This window comes from Eumetopias jubatus, unplaced genomic scaffold (genome assembly GCF_037043125.1).
Source record: "Eumetopias jubatus isolate StellerSeaLion01/CBP00866 unplaced genomic scaffold, mEumJub1_p1.0 scaffold_12, whole genome shotgun sequence".
Classification (NCBI taxonomy): Eukaryota; Metazoa; Chordata; class Mammalia; order Carnivora; family Otariidae; genus Eumetopias; species Eumetopias jubatus.
The window spans coordinates 33867767-33884219 of NW_028274818.1; the positions used below are offsets into that span (position 1 = coordinate 33867767).

At 50.3% G+C, this 16453-nt stretch overlaps 1 long non-coding RNA gene across 1 annotated transcript in view; it reads right to left on the reverse strand.

Moving 5' to 3' along the window:
- Nucleotides 1-7: 7 nt before the first annotated feature.
- Nucleotides 8-16453, reverse strand: part of LOC114225956 (uncharacterized) — a 50103-nt gene continuing 33657 nt past the window's right edge. The window contains exons 3-5 of the long non-coding RNA XR_003612649.2: nucleotides 1868-1945; nucleotides 375-1565; nucleotides 8-134 (exon numbers count right to left, since the gene is read on the reverse strand). This is a non-coding gene — a long non-coding RNA (uncharacterized LOC114225956). The remainder of the gene's footprint in view (nucleotides 135-374; nucleotides 1566-1867; nucleotides 1946-16453) is intronic.

Here is a 16453-nt window from a genome sequence, read left to right on the forward strand (position 1 = left end):
GGGGGAAAGTCACGCGCACTTAGCGCAATGCTGCGGATTCAAGAAAAGCCTAGAACCCAGAGCCGCCATGATGACGCACATACACATGCGCAAGGGTCAAGGACGCGAGGCCCACTATTTCTCCTGAGAAGGAACTGAGAAAGATGAAAGAGGAGAAGAGAAGTCGGACAGTAAGGAAAGGGCAGGCTAAGGCAGGCTCCCCAAGAGCTGGCCTTGAGCTTGAGGCTGGTGGGGTGGACCCACCATTTTCATGTGACACCAGCAGAGGACACTTGAGATGCCACATCCCCATGATGGGCACTTACTCCCGGGGCCCCGGAATGCCAGGGTTCACTAAAGACTGCCAGGCCCACCCCACCCGACATGGAACTCACCGATCCAAGGCAACAGGCCACAGTGAGAAATCCCAGAGGGTTTTCTGGCCCCGAGAAGATGCCTGTTGTTGGGGACGGGTGAGAGGAGATTGAAAAGTGGCTCTGTTTGCCAAGCGCATAATAATAATAACACAAGCAGCTGCGTTTTCTGTTTGGTTTCTAAAATTCAAGAGTCCACGGAGCCCCATTGGGATACCTGGTGTCACCCCCACCTGATCCACCTGATGCCCGGAAGTGGTCTTCTCTGCCAACCCCTTCCTGAAAATGACCCCAGCCCCAGGGTCGGCTCCAAGCCCTGACAAGCTGTTTTTGCTGCCTTCATGTTGACAGAACGTCCCGGCCACTCAGCTGAGCGCTCCATCTCCCAGCTCCCGACATACTGAGTCATCATCCAAAGAGGAAAAAAACAACAAAGCAGCCGTCACCAGGGTCCCCACTGCCGTCGGCTGACGACTCATGGGCTGTCGTCACTCTCTGTTCTGCAGCCCCAGAACTGGTGACGAGGGGCTTCAGGGTGCCCAACTCCCCTCCCACGGGATGCAACGGCGTCAGGAAGCAGGCAGCCACCACTGCCATTCAGAAAGAAGGGAAACTAAGCTGGCATCACAAGACTCCCAGGAAGGACCACAGGTTAACCCTCACCCTGCCACCGCCTGCCCTGGCCTCACGGCTCCGCTCCCACGGCATTTCTCCCGACGCAGACGTTAAAGGGGTCTTTACTCCAGGTGGGGGAAAGGCGTCCCCTCGCAGGCTTCAGGTGCGTACTGCCTGGTTACCTCCTCCTCTGCCTCTGCTTCCGATATCACTGAAGGCACGCAAGCTCCCTTCCCCCCATTCCTTCTCCAGCCACCTGCTATGTTCCCTTCTTAAGGCCCCAATAAGACAGTTGGGCAGGGGAAAGGGAGGTGCTTCACTTTCTGCAGGGATCCTATCTGCTTGGCAATATATTAGGCATTTCTGTGTAGTAGATTATGGTGGCTCCATGTCACTGACTGAGGTCGCGAAGCCAGCAAGACGAGGCAGGGTCAAGATGCAAACGGAGGCTCTGCTCCCTGCCTTGTATGAGCTCCAGTGATTCTGGGTTCTGGAGCTCATTCTGTTCTGAAGGTGCTACAACCATCCCATCTCCACCTCCTCCTCTAGGAAGAAGGTAACCAGGATGACTGAGGTTTGTTAATCCACCAATTGCAGCTACAAAAAAAAAAAAAAAAAAAGCAATCATTTTGCGTGAACCTGACCGCAAAGGAAGAGGAGAAAGTTAATGAGGTAACAGGGAGGGTAGCACAGAATGACTAAGAGACCCAGACCTCGGGCGCAGGAAGGTCGGCCACCCAAACCCCCATACAGTATTAGGGATGTACAAAGTTCCTTAAAGAGACACGTTTTGGGGGTCTACTTTGTAAGAGGCATTTTGCAGACACTGAGAACGGACAGGTAAAAAAATGCAAAGGCTTTGGGAGAATAAGGGTTCCAATCATGAGCAGAACACTTACCAGCCATGGGATTCTCCTCGCAGCGTTGCGGTAAAGCAATACATGAAATAAGCTCCGAGAAAGAGCCTGACGTGGTACCTGGCAAAGAGAAGGCACCAAATAGGTAAGTGTTTTCCTTCTTTGTTCCCCGGCTTCTTGGAGCTCACCATCTAATAGATGACTTAAGACTTACACACAAAGAGCCAGAAGATAACCAAAGTAGCATCTGAGAAGGAGGAAGTGTATGAGACCTTGGCCGAAGGAAGCAAGGGGTGGTTACGAGGATTGCTTCTCGTGAAGGGGATCCGCAAAGGCCCATGGAGGATGGCGGAGCTGCCGCAGGTGGGTGCGGTAGAGCCAAAGAGTCATGGAAAATACCAGTGGTGCAAACAGGGAAATCGGAAAAGCAAGAAAAAGTAAGTTGCCTGGTTTTGCTGGAATACGTGGTCCACCTAGGGAAACGCAGAGAAGTCAGACTGAATAGGAGAGCTAAGGCTGGTTATAGCCAGCCTTCGGCACTGTGCTAAAGGGAAGGAATTTTACTCTGGAAACGATGAGAAACCATTTTAAATTTCTAAGCAAGAAAAGACAAGATGGCCGCTGCACGCAGAAGGGCCTGGAGAGGAGAGGGACGGGCAGCAGGGAGCCTCACTGGAGGACTACAGCTGGAACCATGGCACTGGCAGGGGGCATGACGAGGAGCAGAGAATAAAAACAATAAAAAGGGAGGGCTATCGAACAAATCTGCCTTGGACCCCACCCCCCGCCTCCGTCCCCATAGAGAGACTGCTGGAGACAGAGCCTATTTGGGGAACACAAACCACAGGTCCGACACATCTCAGATGAGCAGCCGTGTCTCTGCCTTCACTCTCCCCCCAAAAAACTCAGCTTTTTCTCTGGACTGCTTTAAGCCTCGAGCCGAGGAGGGCATGGGAGACTCAGGCCTTCTGTTAGCAACGCCCACCCTCTGGCCAAGCCCACACCCCAGGCGGTGGAACCCCCAACCCAAGGCTGTGTCCGAGGGTGGGACTGGGCGGTCCTGCCCCTGGGGCCACCTTCACTGCGGCAGCCACCACTGTACCCGCCTCTGCTGCGCTTTTACCCCCCCTTCCCCTCCTCCGTCATAGCCCCCGCCCCCCGCCCACTCTGCGGAACTGGCACAGCAGGACCAGAAAAACCAACGCCACCATGTCAGAGACCAGCAGAAATGCCTCCAAAATGGCAGCCTTAGGATAAAAGGGAGTCCAAAAATATTATCAACCCACCCAAGGAAAGGGAAGCCAGTGACAAGGGGAATGAACTGTCAACCACCTCCCAACTGGGCGCCCCCCACCCCACCCTTCCTCACTCTTACAATTGGCACGTCTTTCCCATCAGAAACTTCCTCTCAAAACCCAGAGAGCGTAAGAGGGAAAGAAGGGCATCACCCCATGCCCCTGAGAAGTCCTGGGGGCCATGGGTGACACAGGGCATCCAGAAGGACATTCTGCGTTCCATACCCCAAGGGGGACAGCAGCCCATTTCTGTCTTCAAACCTAGCTCCTACCACTGACTGGACAAGAGCTAACCCTCCGAGGGAGCAAAGTCTTCCACTGCTCCCAACCAGACCCTCCCCAGCTCCGTGGGCCCTGGGGAGCCAGGAGGCAGGGTTGCAAAGAAGGGCCGAGAAGGCACAGCCGTGCCTCCGTTATGTAATAAAAAGGGCGGTGCTGTCCTAGGCCAGCGACCCAGGGCGCACTGCGTTCCCGGATGCGCAGTCACGGGTGGGGGCCACTGCGCAAGGTGCAGGCCTCAGAAACCCCCTCCCCACAAACACGAGACCTGCCACAAGGACCCAATGGGGAGCCAGGACCCTGATTTTTTCAAGTGTCCCTCCCCCAGACACAGGCGAACAGCCTGCTGCCCTAGTTTTGCTCTCACTCTCCTCACTCCCCAGAACGACAAACCTTTCTAACCTGGGACCTCCACACCTCTCATGGCCCAGTGGCTTTCCTGGAAATCCCACCAAATACGCAGTTTCCGAGCAACCTCCTGGGGTCGCTTCCCGTCCTCACCTTTCCCAGCACCAGGGAGCAGCAGCTTCCAGAAGGCAGGTCCTTCCTACACTGGGCTCAGCTCTGCACAGCCCGGTCAATGCAAATCTCTGGCCCCCGGGGAGTAGCCCAGAGGCAGCAGGAAGCCCATGGTGGTGGTGGTTGTCAGCCGCAGCAGCTCTGTCCTACCTTGCCCGTGCGTTTCCAGGGGAGCCAAGAATTATTTTGCCGCAACACTGAGGTGTGGCAGACTGAAAACTCCCTTTTCCGACACCAAACTAAAGGACAAATATTTCCTTCCAGTTTGGTCGACTCTCTGCGCACCCATCTCTCCAGCCCTTCCTCCTTCAAAAAAAAGTTTGGGGAACCCTGAGCTCCTCTTCCTCAGAGTGCATGAAATAAAAGAGGCATAGGAAAAGGCTTTAACTGGTCAGTCAAAAGCAGGCACGGACACAGGGGCATACGCACACCCCTAAACAGATTTTAGAAAGCTGCTGGGCTTCTCCCCACTCCCCTTTAAGCAAGTGAAATGCAAATTCAGATTTGATACCCTGCCCTCAGCCAATCAAAAAAAGGTTTTCACCTGCCATTGGCCCACCCACCAATCAGAAGAAAGGTCTGGAGTGAGAGCCCTCCCCTGGCCAATGGAAGGCCAGCTCAGTCACTTAGTTAATGATGCAGCAGTACAAGGAAGGCCATCACATGTGAACTGGAAGGGTGCCAACATGGAGACACAGAGAGCGCAAGGTAAACAACTTTCCAACGCCAAAAGGATGACATTTAATCTCTAAATGCTCGCTTCCCTTCTCAGCTCATCCTTAACCCCTCTCAGCTGGCCCTACCGATGCCGGGAGCCTCACTACCTGTCCCTCTGGAGCTCCTAACAAGATGCAACAGTGACTGCGTCACCATTCCCCACTTTTCCCAACTACGCAGTGACAAACCTAGCAGCTTTACCCCACTTCTCCCAACCCACGCCCCAGCCTGCCCACCTGCTCCCCACAAACCCCAGGTGCCCGGGGCCGAACATTTCAATTAGGCAACCCCTGGAAAACTGTGCCTTTCACTTTCCTCCCAGCACCTCTCCTCCTCACTCCCTACCTTCCACCTAAGAATCGCATGGACGGACAGACAGACGCTGACACCCAAACAACCTGGAAAACCAGTCTGTCTGTCTGTCCAGTAGAAGGAAATGGGGGCAAAGGCTGGGAGGTCAGGTGGGACGCCAGGGCAGCTTGCTCCTCTCTCCTCTACCCTGGTCAGGCTTGAGCAGCTGACACTAAGAGAAAAGAAATTAAAGTGGAAAAAAAAAAAAAAAAACAACCCTCTCTCAGAGAAAAAATAGCAAAAAGCGAGAAAGAAGGTGAGAAAGACAGAGCACCCACATACGCAGAGACATCGCCCCCGATCCCAGCAAATACGTACGTGGGGGAAGAAGGGGGTTACGCCATCAAGTCCTGAAGCCCATCGGACCACCCATCGTCGCTTGCGCAGACCCAAATCTCGGTCTGGCCGTAGGGTGCCGCAATCCCGAATGTTCCAGAAATCGGTCCCGTTAAACCTTCCACCATCGCCCCGCAACCTCTGGCTCCCACCCCTGCCCCCCACCACCACCCACCTCCCCCCCGCGGGAACCGCCCGTGCCACCTTGCGTGTCATCTCTTTAGCCTGGGCTACCCAGAGGCCGCCAGCCCCCGACAGATTTCTGAACGCTTGGCAAGTGAGCTGGCAGAACCTGGTGCCCGGTGTTGCTATGACTTGTTTCTTGATTTCTCTCTCTCTCTCTGCTGCAGCACGGCTGTTGCTAGCAGACCTATCGACGGAGCGCTCTCTCTCTCTCTCCTCTCTCTCTCTCTCTGAGCTCTGTGACGCAGATCTAAATTCTCCAGTCTGCTCCTTGTGTTGCAAGAGCAGAACTGCAGCTTTTCCCCTGGAGAGCCGGAGGGCAGTGCCAAGGCTGGTCAAACAAGGCAAAAAAAAAAAAAAAAAAAAAAAAAAAGTTGGGCCTACACTCCACTTCCCTGGCCACACTTTTCAGCCCATTTTCTAACCCCATACACCTCACTGCTCTGGGGCAGAGAGGGCCTGGTCCCTGCAGGCTCACGCCTTCCCTGAGGGCTTCCCAGCCACCAAACTAGCTTAACTCTTTGAGTGACAGCGCCCGGAACCCAGACAGGGTTGTCCCACACTAAATGTTGCCTCATCTTTTCTTGAACCGTATGAGCTTCTCCCAGACAGGAGAGTAAGATGGCCCTCACCCTGACACCGTCCTATTAACTCTTTCTGCCACGGACACGTCCAGAATGACGGCCGTGGCTGACTTGTGTTGTTTTCTGCTTTTTTGGCCACACACCAGGACCTTTTTCTCCCTGGAATTTCCTAAGGACCAAAAGTGTGATTAAAACTGCCTGCTTACCCTGCGAATCCTGTCCTTTTATCGGGGCGGGAGCTGGAGAAGTCTAATTGAACTGCAGCCTGAAGAATCCAGAATAAAACCAGTCTGGATCTGGATTCATTCCGGGCTCAGGATTTTAGGGCCTCAGTGGAAACGTCCGATCACTTCTCAAAAGGCACTTAGGCCACTCAGTCCCAGAGATTCAGGTTGCTGAGTCATTTGTTCCCAAGAAGATCCTCTGACAACATGAAAAGCAGCAAAACAGAGCAGCGGCCAAGCCTGGACCTGGAGTGGCCAACAGCTGGGTTCTTCTCCCTGCGGTGGGCAGCCCGGTGAGACGAGCATCGGCCAGCTCCCCACCACGGCCCCCGTGATGGTGGCGCCAGGCCTGCCCACACCTGGAAACTCACGGGGACGGGGCTTTCCCACGGGCCCTCTGAAGCCCGGCTGGGGTTGTTTCTGGATACTGACAGGTCCCCGCTGCAGCTAACCACATAGCTCCCAACATTTTCCCACCCCCAGACCCCGAAATGTTTCTGCAACAGCTTAAAAGCCAACTCACTAGACCCTGTATACCCAGAAAGACCCGGGGAGTCTCAGGTCCCCACACCACTATGTCCAAACAATGCAGACCGGCAAAGTTTTCTGATGACCAGCGGTGCCACATGAGCCTAGACGCGACACACTCAGGTCCTGGGGTAGCTGACTCATAAGGTGTATCACATCAAGAACCTTGCAACTTCCGGGAAGAGGACTTGAGAACCAGAGACCAGGCGGCCACCTTGTCCTGCACCCTGCTTCCCAAGCCACCTTCTTCGGGCAACTACTCAGGGCCAAGGTTTCACCCCGTAGAAAGAAGACCACTTGGAAGACGACCGTGGCACTCCACGGGTTTAAAAGAAGCCCAGAGCATCTGTGCCAGGCTCCCAGCAGGGGGAAAGTGCTTCAAATTCACACCTTCTGGGCTCCAGGGAAGCGCATGCCAATAAAGAAGTCACCTACTGGTCTGATGACCAAAGGAATGTGGCCTTGATGGCACTAAAGCAAGTCCCTCGGAATGGTCCTCTGTCTACTTAAATACCGTTTGCCGTAGTTTCCTTTTCCATGGAAGAAAAACATGCCTAAGTTCATGTCAGGACATTCCTGATTTATCCAAGAGCCCAGGATCAAATAAACAAAGGGCTCTGAGCTCTGCCAGGGAGCCTCCTGCTTCAGGAGGGAGAACCAGAGGGAAGTAGGGCTCGAGGAGTTGGCCCATCACCCCATGAACTTGGTGAATGACGTGGCTGCTCACTGCCATGGCGATGGAGAGGTCATGGGTGGGTGGAAGTGAGAGAGAAGAGGCAAATAAGTCATGAGAGAGAGAGAGCGAGGAGCAAGTGAGGGTCAGAGGAGGGCCATACGCAGCCACGGAATTTACCGACAGAGGCCGACCGTGGTCTCCAACGACGGCACAACGGAGCTTGAGTCCATGCAGAGAAAAGGCCCCATTTCAGGGACTCAGCCGGGCCCCAGTCTGTCGTGAACAGTGTTAGGACAGCACTATGTTTGGGGAGGCTTTGTTTCATTTCGCTTTTCTTCTAAGTCTTTGCTTTTTCTTCCCATGACTGTGTTGTTCTTCTCACAATTTTCCTAGGATTCAAACAGTCATTCTAGGCGCCTCTGTCCCCGCTCTAGGTCTTCCTTCTATTAACCTGGTTCTGCGCCGTGCCCACAACAGAAAAACCCGAATGGGATGACCAGGAAGCAGAAATGAATTCAGTTCTAAAAACACGGGAGGATGTTTACTTAGCAAGCAAGCTCGAGTCTACAAGGAAGTTTTACAGGGCGCTGCATGCAGTGTTTGATTTCAGGGGGTAAAGATAACTTCTGAGCGAGGAGAAGGTGCTGGCTCCTTCCATCCACCCCATGAGGCCCGGGGAGGCTGGGCCACAGCAAACTTGAAAAGGCAGGGCTTCACCTGGAGCCCAGCAGGTCCCCGGCTCCCTTCAGCTTCTCCGCAGCGACAGGCCCAGAAAGCTACGCACACTCTACAGACCACATGAGCTCTCTGTGGCCTCTGACTGATCTGGGTCAAAACTACGAAATGCCAGAGATGAAGAATTATTTTCTTTACAGGGAAGGAGCTGAACTTTTACCCAGTCCTTGTCCAGGGTGTGGAAGGCAATCACTCGATCACCGCCACAAACTCCCGGTCGGTGGGCATCCGCCAGGAAAGCAGGCTTAGCGCAGGCCTCTGTTCTCTCCTCTCCTCATTCGGGCCTACTCTATGGGGACTGGATCTTTCATCAGGAAAGAAACTGCTTTTCTCAAGACAGGGTAACTGTGCGGGGGGCTGACCTCAAACTCCATGCAAGTGTCTAGGGCTAGAGTAGGTGTTCTAGATAAATTGACAGGTGGACCACAGTGAAACAGTGTTTTGGTTTCCACTTGGGAGGCAGCAGACAACAGGCACCCAGTGGCCCTATGAGGTAAATCATTTATCAGGTACCCTCTAGGTGCTAAGCCAACATACAGCATAGGAGAAGACACAGGCCATCACCCTAAGACCCACGCATACTAGTTGAGGGCCCTTATCAGCACGCCAAACCGGTACTTTTGATATTTCAAAAATCTGCTCTTTATTTTTTATTTTTTTAAAAGATTTTATGTACTTATTTGAGAGAGAGAGATAGCAAGAGACAGTAAGAGAGATCACAAGCGGGAGGGAGAAGCAGACTCCACGCCGAGCAGAGAGCCAGACATGGGGCTCGATCCCAGGACCCTGAGATCATGACCCGAGCCGAAGGCGGACGCTTAACCAACTGAGCCACCCAGGTGCCCCGAAAATCTGCTCTTCGAAAGCTGGAATTCATTTTCCCACTGAAATAACGTGAAACACACTGGTTGGGTTCCCAGGCTAGCCCACTTGACCCAGTTCAGGAAGTCACAAACCCCAAATGCCTTTGGGGTCTAGGTGGGTAATAAAGGCGTGAAGTCGGTTGGGGAGGGAGTGCGCCAAGTGGAAGGAGCACACCACTCCTCACGGGCAGCCCACCCCAGCCCTGCCTGCTTGAGGCCATCTGCCCACGGAGGCCACCAGGAGCCCACATTGTCCAGTTTTTCGGGAGAAGGAAGAAATCCAGACTTACATTAAACTTCCCATTTTTAAACACTGTCAAAAATTTTTTAAAAGTCAAAACATAGCTGCAGAGCTTCCAATTTGTTTTCTTGGTGGTAGTGTATCCAAAATGCGGTTATGTTTGCTATGAAAAAGATCGGAGCAAGCTCGGCCAGAGCGTGGATTTAAATAAGATTAAGGAACGAAGAATGTAACTGCAGAGAACTTTACCTCACAGGTGCCGCAACTGGAGGAAAAGGACAGCAGAGAGAAAAGTTGAGAGGAACCTCAGCCTTCAGGTCAGCGGTTGTCGACGAGCCCTATGTGGAGGGCTACGAATGGAAGGGTGCTTTAGAATTATTTTTAAATATACATGATACCACTGAAGAGCTAGTATTTGGGGGGGAGGGGCAGAAGGCGATGGAGAGACTCTTAAGTGAGATAACCCTGAGATTATGACCTGAGCCAAAATCAAGAGCCAGACACTGAACCGAATGAGGCCCCCAGGTGCCCCTAAAGCACTTGTATTTGTGCCTTACCCTGATCCACCAGGAAGACAAGAGAGTCATTACAATATCCTGGCCCTCTCTCTCAGTTAGGAGTTGCTACTCTGCACGTCATCGAAGAGTCTTTCCGGGCTTTGTTGGTAAAATTGGAAGGGACAACCAGCTGCCCACCCAGGCACAGAGCCCTCAAAAAACAACACGATGACCAAGGCATTGTCCAGCCTCACCTTGGTTCAGTAACTCCCATCCGAGCTTCAGAGGACTCCGACAACGGAATATAACGGAGATGAAATCTCTCTCTGGTAACTAACTACTAGCCTTTGTCTTTGCTCTGCCTCTGGAGCCCACAGAACAAGCCTCGTCCCCCCAAACACGTAGACACTTTAGGATAACTTTTATCACCACAAGTTTTTAGGGCAAAACAAGGAGGTACAAAAAAGGGAAATGAAAAAAGAGGTGGGGGGGTGGGGAGGAAGAAGCCGGAGAGAAATATTCTCAAAATATCTGATCAAAAGTTAACCCAAAGGAAAAGAGGAAGAGACTTATGCATTACGTCTTCATGAGAAAGGCACTCGTGGCAGAACAAACAGCTGAGTGCGTCAAGACATGCGAAAGGAAGGGCCCGCGGTCCCCACACAAGGGAAATGTCACAAAGAGACATGGATTCAAGAGTTCCCGAGGCCAGCCACCAGGTTGTGCCAATGATCTGGGACGAACGGGTTGAAACCTGGAACCAGGAGAGGCAAACAACACGGCTCACAACCCTATATGTATGGGACGTTCTTTTGCCCATTTTGAGGGCAGGGGTTCTTTTCCTTGTTGATTTCTTGGAGTCTTTACATAGCCTGGGTACAAATCCAGTTGCCAGCTATAGGTCCTGCTTGTATCTTCTCCACTTGGCTTGTCTTTTCTCTTTTAGTGATGTCTTTTGATGATCAGAAGTTTCTCATTTTCATGTAATCCAGCTTATCAGTCTTTCCCTTTATAGCTAGTGCTTTTTGGGTCTTCCTAAAAAAATGTATGGTTACCTCAAGGTTATGAAGATATTCTGAGATATCGTGTAGATGGAGTTTTACTTTGTCTTAACCCGCACACGTAGAGGGATGATCTCTCTGGAGTTTATTCTTGTGTATGAAGTGAGGTGGGGTCGAGATTCATTTGTTTCCTTGTGGATCTCCAACGGTCCCAGCACTGTTTATTAAAATGACTGTCATGTCCTACTGCTCAGCAGAGCCTCTTCTGTCATTGGTCAGGTGTCCAGATACATATGGGTCTGTTTCTGGGCTCCCTGTTCCAGTCCTTTGGTCAGAAATAAGACAGATAAGTAGGTCTATTCTTGTATTACGGAGCACTAAACTTAATCGGGTGATTTTAACGCGAGGATTTGCCAACAAGTAAAGTTAAAGAACATATAAATCGAGGAGCCAATCTTGCAAAGTGAGTTCAATGTGGACAGGCATAGTCTGAGAGGAGCGCCCCAGTCTGGACCTCTCAGAAGGAAAAGGAGGATCAGGAATAGACGAAGAAAAGAAGACAAAGAAGAAGCAAGGGACGGTGGTAAAAATGAGTCTTGTTTTTTGGGGCCGCCTGGGTGGCTCAGTCGTTAAGCGTCTGCCTTCGGCTCAGGTCATGATCCCAGGGTCCTGGGATCGAGCCCCGCATCGGGCTCCCTGCTCAGCAGGAAGCCTGCTTCTCCCTCTCCCGCTCCCCCTGCTTGTGTTCCCTCTCTCGCTATGTATCTCTGTCCAAATAAATAAATAAAATCTTCCAAAAAAAAAAAAAAGTCTTGTTTTTTGTAGACAGTAACAGTGATCAAGAGAACAGGTTCATACTGTGCAAGAGATAACCTGCATCCAAATCCTGCCTGTCTACTACTTAGCTGTGTGACCTTGGGCAAATGAACTCAGCCTTCTTGGGCCTCAATTTCTTAATCTGCAAAATGAGGAAAATCTACCTCACTGGGCTGTGCAGATTAAGTAGATTAACTGACGTACGTCACTTAGTACAGGGCCTACCACTAAGTATGCAAAAAGATGCTGGGTGCTGCCTTCGTGATGGTTAATAATACAATGGAGACCAGTCAAACTGTTGGAGCAACCCTGCCACTCAACAAACATTAAGTGAGTACATATTACTAAACAAAGATAGCACATATAGTGGTTAAAAAGCTCAGACAAAACAATGAGACAGGTGTGAATCTAAATTCTAGTATAGCCTCTCAATGTAGACTTGAACAACTTACTTCTCCCCTCTAAGTTTCTAGTTTCAGCTTCATCCATACTTCCTATGGGCTTTCTTGGTAAGGCTGTAATGAGATACAGAAGCATTCTGCACAATGCCCGACAAGTAAATACCCGTCTAGAAAACCCTGAAGACTCCACCAAAAAAACTATCGGAACTGATGATGAATTTCAGTAAAGTTACAGAATACAAAATTAATGCACAGAAATCTGCTGCATTTCTGTACACTAATAATGAAGTAGCAGAAAGAGAAATCGAGAAAACAATCAAATTTACAATTGCACCAAACAGAACAAAATACCTAGGAATAAATTTAACCAAGGAGGTTAAAGAAGACCTGCACTCTTAAAACTGTAGGACACTGATAAAAGAAACTGAAGATGACCCAAACAAATAGAAAGATAGTCCATGCTCATGGACTGGAAGAGCCAATACGTTAGAATGTCCATACTACCCAAAGCAATCTACAGATTCATTGCAATCCTTAGAAAAATACCAGTAACATTTTTCACAGAACTAGAACAAATAATCCTGAAATTTCTATGGAACCACAGAAGAGCTAGAATAGCCAAAGCAGTCTTGAGAAGAACAAAGCTGGAGATAGCACAATCCCAGATTTCAAGTTATGCTACCCAAAGCTATGGTAATCAAAACTATACTACGGTACTGGCACAAAAACAGATACACAGATCAATGCAACAGGACGAGAGCCTAGCAACAAACCCATGCATACATGATCAATCCATCTATGACAAAGGAGGCAAAAAGATACAACAGGGAAAAGTCAATCTTTTCATCAATAAATGGTGCCTGGAAAACTGGACAGCTACATGCAAAAGAATGAAATTGGACTACTATTCACCCCATACACAAAAATAAACTCAAAATGGATTGAAGACCTAAATGTTAGACTCGAAATCATAAAATTCTTAAAAGAAAACATAGGCAGTCATCTCTTAGCCCCAGCAACATATTTAGGGATATGTCTCCTCAAGCCAGGGAAATAAGCAAAAATAAACTACTGGGATTACACTAAAATGAAAAGCTTCTGCACAGCAAAGGAAACCACCAACAAAATAAAAAGGCAACCTACTGAATGGGAGAAGATATAAAAAGGCAACCTATTGAATTGGAGAAGATATTGATATATCCAGTAAGGAGTTAATATATAAAATATATAAAGAACTTACACAACACCAAAAAACCCCCAAACAATCCAATTAAAATATGGGCAGAGCACGTGAATAGACATTTTTTCCAAAGACTTACAGATGGCCAAGAGACACATGAAACGATGCTCACTATCACTAACCATCAGGGAAATGCAAATCAAAACCACAATGAGATACCATCTCACACCAGTCAGAATGGCTAATGTCAAAAAGACAACAATTAACAAGTGTTGGACAGGAGGTAGAAGAAAGGGAACCCTTATTCACTTCTGGTGGGAATGTAAATTGGTGCAACCACTGTGGAAAATAGTATGGAGGTTCCTCAAAAAATTAAAAATAGAAATACCACATGATCCAGTAATTCCCTGGGTATTTACCCAAAGAAAATGGAAACACTAATTCGGAAAGATACATGCACCCCTGTGTTTACTGGAGCATTTTTTTACAATAGTCAAGATACGTAAAGTGTCTACCCACAGATGGATGGATAAAGGAGATGTGGGATACACATATACACACAATACACACAACGGAATATTACTCCGCCGTAAAAGAGTGAGCTCTTGCCATTTGTGACAACACGGATGGACCTAGAGGGTACTATGTGAAATAAGTCAGAGAAAGACAAATTCCGTATGATTCCACTTACCTGTGGGATCTAAAAAACAAAATAAATGAACAAAGAAATGAAAAAACAGACTCTTGAAAGTGGAGGAAAACCTGGTGGCTACTACAGGGGAGGTGAGTGGGACGATGAGTGAAATAGATGAAGGGGAAGAAGAAGTACGAATTTCCTGGCGTAAAATAAGTAAGTCATGGAGACAAAAAGTACAGCAGAGGGAAGACAGCCAATACCATTGTAATAACAACAACAACAACAAAAATAAATAACATTGTGATAACATGGAGACAGATGGTGACCATACTGAAGATGGTGAGCACCAAGTGATGTAGAGAACTGTCAAATCAATGTGCTGTCCGCCTGAAACTAACATAACATTGCACGTCAGTTAGACTTCAATAACGATTTTTAAAATTCAGTAAAAAAACACCAAAATAAATGCTCAACCGGTGCCAGCTACCATGATGATGATAACCATGATGCCAGTCAATGATGATCTGGGGCATGGTACCATATTGGGCACTGGAAGGAAAGGCCTACTAACACCTGGGCATTCCTGGTCTTCTATCCAAACACTAACCAGGCACAGCCAGCCTAGCTTCACGATGATAAGACAAAGTAGCAGGTAAGATCAAGTGTGTTCAGGTGGTGGGTGGTCCGAGGCAGAGGAAGGGCTTGAAGAAGAAAGGTTAGAGAGATACGCCAAGTAAAAGCCAAATTGCTATACCAGTTAAATTCTTGGTAAGGTAATTTCTAATCTCGGGATACTTTAAGAAGAAACAAAAACACAGGATCTGCAAATATTATATAACTAGACAAAGTCTGAGTAGATGCTGGGCTGGGGGTGGGTGTCAGACATGGTGTTCATAGATTACAAGTCTGATGGGGGAAGATTCCAGAAGGAACAGTGCTGCCAATAGCTTCAATCAATAATAATGACCATGATGCGGTCAGCCTGAAGACTGCATCTTGTCAGTCTCCTAGCATTCCGCCCCCCCCCCCCCCGCCGCCCCGGAGCCACTGAGGAGTCGTTCCCCTCATATCCCCAACCCAAGGGACCAAGGCACTTCTACCCAGGTGGCTGAGTGAAAGTAAAACACAGCCCAGCAGTGACAACAAACACCCCAAGGACACAATGCGGTACCACGTGCCAAGTGCAAATCCGAGACAAGGGCTGGGGACAGCCTGTGCTGGAGGGTAGGTCCTGGCAGAGGTGAGATGCAGATGCAGACCCAGAATGTCGCCACAGACAGGGAGCTGCAGCCAGGCAGCAGCAGACGGTAAGTGGCCTGGCCGATGCCAGCCCTGAGAGCACGGGACTCCCACGGCTGCAGGGTGAGGGAAGACGAACGAAGGCCAAGGCAGGTCCTGAATTCACATCACAAATGGAAGTGAGCCCCAGCACCAAAAGAGACTCCCTCATGGAATATGCCCAAGGAAAACAGAGTGACAGGGTGTGTTTGTTTGCTGGGGGGGTGGTCAGGCCTGGGATGGCAGATACCGGGACCGGGGTGCCCTGTTCGTAAGTAGACGCTTTCTCCTGGCTCGGTCTGCCTCTCGGGCCAAAAGTCCAGGCTCCAAAGTGTCCTGCCCAAGCTGGCTCCCATCACCTCCTGGTAAAGTGAAAGAGGCTAAAATGTCTATCTTGCCCTAGGCCACCGACCATGAAATCTAAGCTGCGGCCAGCGGGCTCACGGCTCGGCTTCACGCAAAACCTAGGCTGACAACGGGACCGGCACCTGTTGCTCTGACGACGCACCAAGGCTGAGTGAACCAGTCCCTCCACTAGCCGAAGCCCCTGGAAACCTCTGGACCAGGGGCTTCCAGTGCCGCCTGAAATGCAGGGGACAAAGTCTGCTTGGGACTCAGGGAGTAACCCAACGCGCCTCTTGGCCGGCTGCTCTTGAAATCCTGGCCCTGTCAACAGATGGAAATAATTTCCAGAGAAATGGAGTGTGGCTGGGCCATGTGAGCTGGGCTAAAGGGAGCCCTACCCCATCCCTGCATGGTGGGACATGCGGCCTGTACCCCAGGCCAGGCGTGCCTGGGTGCGGGTGGTCTAAGACGTCTTGCCCAGGTGCCCTCCGGCCAGGCTGAGACCCTTAGATGTTCCTGCTGCTCTTGGGGTTCTTTGTCTTAATCCAGGAGGGAAGCTCCCGGCAGGAGGAGATGTCTCTAGGGCATGCAGATCCTGGACAGCTGATGAGTCATGGAGCTGTACTGACCTTTGTGTGAACGCACAAGCTTAGTGCCATGTCACTCAAAAATGAAGTTTCTGTCCTGCTCCAGAACAAACTATTGCTTTGCTTAGCTGAGTCAGATCTAGACAGCAAGAGTCACAGACACCAGTAGGACAGGGGGTTCCCCAAACAACTCTGACTTGAGCTGTAATTTCCATACTGCATTCTCCCCCACAGAGGGGCATGCCTGTGCCCATACCCGCAGCCCAAGAAGGAAGAGGAAAGACACCAGGGCCATCATGCACGCCAGCGTGCAAGTCTGGGCTTTCCGCAAAGTGCCAGCCTTGCCAGGAGCTGG